This window comes from Triticum aestivum, chromosome 7B (genome assembly GCF_018294505.1).
Source record: "Triticum aestivum cultivar Chinese Spring chromosome 7B, IWGSC CS RefSeq v2.1, whole genome shotgun sequence".
Taxonomy (NCBI): domain Eukaryota; kingdom Viridiplantae; phylum Streptophyta; class Magnoliopsida; order Poales; family Poaceae; genus Triticum; species Triticum aestivum.
The window spans coordinates 454,819,432-454,824,478 of NC_057813.1; positions in this window are offsets into that span (position 1 = coordinate 454,819,432).

The following is a 5,047-nucleotide window of genomic DNA, read 5'->3' on the forward strand; positions in this document are numbered from 1 at the left end:
TCCACATCAAAAATTCAGTTTTTATCATTTACCTACTCGAGGACGAGTAGGAATTAAGCTTGGGGATGCTTGATACGTCTCCAACGTATCTATTTTTTTGTTGTTCCATGCTATTATATTATCTATTTTGGATGTTTTATATGCACTAATATACTATTTTATATCATTTTCTGGGACTAACCTATTAACCTAGTGCCCAGTGCCAGTTGCTGTTTTTTCATTGTTTTTGGCCTTTCCAGAAAGGAATATCAAACGGAGTTCAAATGGAATAAAACTTTCACAATGATTTTTCTTGGACCAGAAGACACCCAGAAGGCTTGGGGAGGGGGGGGGTTAGAAGACTCAGGAGGAGTCCACAAGCCCTCAGGGCGCGCCCCCAGGCTTGTGGGCCCCTCGGGAGTTCCCAACCCTAATCTTTGCACTATAAATTCCAAAATATTCCCCAAATATCATAAGTGTCCACAAAAATACTTTTCCGCCGCCGCAAGCTTTTGTTCTTGTGAGATCCCATCTTGGGGCCTTTTTCGGCAATCTGTCGGAGGGGGTTCGATCACGGGGGGCCTCTACATCAACCTTGCTGCCCTAGCGATGATGTGTGAGTAGTTTACCATAGACCTACGGGTCCATAGCTAGTATCTAGATGACTTATTCTCTCTGTTTGATCTTTAATACCATGTTCTCCTTGATGTTCTTGGAGTTCTATCTGATGTAATTTTCTTTTGCGGTGTGTTTGTTGAGATCCGATGAATTGTGTATTTATGAGATTATCTATGAAATATTATTTGAGTCTCCTCTGAATTCTTATATTCATGATTTAATAGCTTTTTATTTCTCTCCAATTTATTGATTTGGTTTGGCCAACTAGATTGATCTATCTTGGAGTGGGGGAGGTGCTTTGTGATGGGTTCAATCTTGTTGCGTCCTCACCTGTTGACATAGTAGGGGTAGCGAGGCATGTATTGTATTGTTGCCATTAAGGGTAAAAGATGGGGTCTACATCATATTGCTTGAGTTTATCCCTCCACATCATGTCATCTTGCTTAAAGCCTTACTTTGTTCTCTTGAACTTAATACTCTAGATGCAGGCAGGAGTCGGTCGATGTGTGGAGTAATAGTAGTAGATGCAGGCAGGAGTCGGTCTACTTGTCACAGATGTGATGCATGTATTCATGATCATTGCCTTAGATATCGTCATAACTATGCGCTTTTCTATCAATTGCTCAACAGTAATTTGTTTACCCACCGTATGCTTTATTCAAGAGAGAAGCCTCTAGTGAAACCTATGGCCCCCGGGTCTATTTTCCATCATATATTTTCAGATCTATAAAACAAAAAACACAAAAATACCTCACTGATTTTATTTACTTTTATTTGTTTCCAATCTATCTCTATTAGATCTCACTCTTGCAAGTGACCATGAAGGGATTCACAACCCCTTTTTCGCGTTGAGTGCAAGTGTTCGTCAGTTTGTGCAGGTGCATATATTGGAGACTTGATTGTTCCTCCTACTTAATTGATACCTTGATTCTTAGCTGAGGGAAATACTTAACTCTACTTTGATGAATCAGCCTTTCCTCTTCAAGGGAAAAAGCAACGCAAGCTCAAGAAGTAGCATCAACAAATAGCTTGACAAGGCGCAAGGTAAGCCCTTATCAAATTGCATAGTGAATATCACCGGATAATTATGTTCCAGATTGTATGCTGAGCACATGGTGTTTGGCGACTGCCGCTGCCGCTGCGGAGGTCGAGGGCCTTAAGGCCGCGCTGAAGAAGGCCGAGGCCAAGGCGGCCGAGAGAAAGGTGGTTGCCGAGAAGGTGGTGGCCGAACTTGAGACGACGAGGACCGCCGGCAAGAAGCATGAGGCTCGAGTGGCCGAAGTGCAGGTGGAGCTCAAGGATGGTGTCACGAAATGTGAGGCCCTTGAGCAGAAACAAAAAGAGTAGTCCTCCGAGTTATCTAAGGCGGAAAAAGAGCTCCGGGAGACCAGAACGGAAGTGTGGGGTTCCCGGGAGGAGCTCCTCCAGGTGAAGCAAATCGAAGATGGTAAGAAATACTTACTGCAGAGTGTTTTTGGCGACAACAGGTTCGCCTTGCTGACGCGGGTCTGGCGCTCCGCAGGCATTTTTTCCGAACTTTCGAAGAGTGTGGTGGTTGTAGTGGAGCACTACGCCACACGGGAGGAGGACTCCGAACAACGGCTTTTCTGGTAGCAGTTCCAGCCGCCGGAGCACCCTCCCCTCCTCAGTAGCCAAATGAAGCAGCTGATGGAGCTACATCGGATGGCCGAGCTATCCTTGAAGGACCTATGCGTCCAGCTGTGGCCCATAGAGCCTATTCTGGACAACTACTTTGGTGTGGTGCGGAAGCTGTGTGAAGTGCTGCCCGAAATTGATATAGTCAAGCGTTCTACATGCCTCGAGGGAGCTAGTATGGCCTTTGCGAAGACCGTGGTTCATTGGCCTAAGATCAAGCCAATGGACATGGCCACTAGTCCCCTGCTGGTTGGAAAGGAGCATCGCCATCCCGAACTATATTTCGCACAAGTTATGGATGGTGCTCGTGTTGGGGAACGTTGCATGGAAAACAAAAAAATATCTACGCACACGCAAGAACTATCCATGGAGATGCATAGCTATGAGAGGGGATAGTGTGTCTACGTACCCTCGTAGACCGTTAAGCGGAAGTGTTTATCAATGTGGTTGATGTTGTCATACACTTTCACAATCTTCCCGATCAAGTACCGAATGTGCGACACCTCCGCGTTCAGCACACGTTCATCTCGATGACGTCCTCACCTTCTCGATCCAGCAAGAGAGGTGAAGTAGTAGATGAGCTTCGGTAGCACGACGAAGTGGAGACGATGGTGGTGAAACTATCCGCATGTCTTCGCCAAGCACAACGGACGTGTGCGGAGGAGGAACTAGAACTAGAGGGAGACAGGTCACCGCACACGGCTTGGGGATTGTGGTATGTGTTGCCCCTCTCCCTCCTCTCATACATATAGGTGGGGGAGGAGGGGAGGCAGCCTAGGGAGCCCCCAAGGGGACCGGCGGCCAGCCCTAGGGCCTGCCCTTGCCGCCCCCCTTCCTTCTTTGGCGCCTGGGGAGAAGGTAGGAGGGGAGGCGCCCCCCTTCCTTTCTCTTGAGGGGAAGGCAGAAGGGGCTAGCCCTCCTCCCTTTCCTTCCCTAAGGCCGGTGGCCTAGAGGTGGGGCGCACCAGCCCCTTGTGGGCTGGTGTGCTTCCCTCGTTGGCCCAATAAGCCCAATAAGTCCACGTGGCCTTCCCGTAACCCCTTCCGGTGATCCAATAAATACCCGCTGCATTCTGAAACCTTTCGGAGATCAAATAGTATCATCCTATATATCAATCTTTACCTCCGACAATTCCGGAGCTCCTCATCATGTCCGTGCTCTCATCCAGGACTCGAACAACATTCGGTCACCAACTCACATAACTCATATAGTACTATATCGTGAACGAACAATAAGCATGCGGACCCTATGGGTTCGAGAATGATGTAGACATGACCGAGACGCTTCTCTGGTCAATAACCAATAACGGGACCTGGATGCCCATATTCATTCCTACATATTCTAGGAAGATCTTTATCGGTCGAACCTTTATGAAAACATACGTAGTTCCCTTTGTTTGTTGGTATTTTACTTGCCCGAGATTCGATCATTGGTATCTCCATACCTAGTTCAATCTCGTTACTGGCAAGTCTCTTTACTCGTTCTGTAATACATCATCTCGTAACTAATTCCTTAGTCACTTTGCTTGCAAGCTTCTTGTGATGTTGTTTTACCGAGAGGGCCCATAGATACCTCTCTGATACACAGAGTGACAAATCCCAATCTCGATCCATGCCAACTCAATAGACACCTTCAAAGATACCTGGAGAGAATCTTTATGATCACCCAATTACGTTGTGACATTTGATAGCACACAAGGTATTCCTCTAATATTCGGGAGTTGCATGATCTCATGGTCGAAGGAATATGTATTTGACATTAAGAAAGCAGTAGCAATAAACTGAACGATCATATGCCAAGCTTACGGATGGGTCTTGTCCATCACATCATTCTTTTAATGATGTGATCCCATTATCAAGTGGCAACACATGTCTATGGTTAGGAAACCTTAACCATCTTATGACCAACAAGCTAGTCTAGTAGAGGCTCACCAGGGAAACAATATTTGTTTATGTATTCGCACATGTATTTTAAGTTTCTGGTCAATACAATTCTAGCATGAATAATAAACCTTTATCATGAATAAGGAAATATAATAATAACAACTTTGTTATTGCCTCTAGGGCATATTTCCATCAGTCTGCCACTTGCACTAGAGTCAATAATCTAGTTCACATCGCCACGTGATTAACACCATAGTTCACATCACCATGTGACTAACACAAAAAGAGTTTACTAGAGTCAATAATCTAGTTCACGTCACCATGTGATTAACACCCAAAGATTTTACTAGAGTGTTGTCATCTTTCAACGGGTCTGCAACACTCAGATCCATGTGTACTTTGCAAATATCAATGTCTACAATGCTCTGCATTGAGCTACTCTAGCTAATTGCTCCCACGTTCAATACGTATCCAGATTGAGCTGCAGAGTTATCTGGATCAGTGTTAAAGCTTGCATCGATGTAACCCTTTATGAGGAACTCTTTACCCTCTCCATATCCGAGAAACATTTCCTTAGTCCTCTTTAGGTACCGAAGGATAATTTTGACCGTTGTCCAGTGATCATGGATCACTGTTGTACCTCCCTGCCAAATTTATGGTAAGGCACACATCAGGTTCGATACACAACACGACATACATTATAGAACCTATGGCTGAGGCATAGGGACTTCCATTCTCTCTCTATCTTCTGTCGTGGTCGGGCTTTGAGTCTGACTCAATTTCAAACCTTGCAACACAGGCAAGAACCCTTTCTTTGACTCATCCATTTTGAACTTCTTCAAAACTTTATCAAGTATGTGCTTTGTGGAAGTCCTATTAAGCGTCTCGATCTATCCCTATAGATCTTGGTG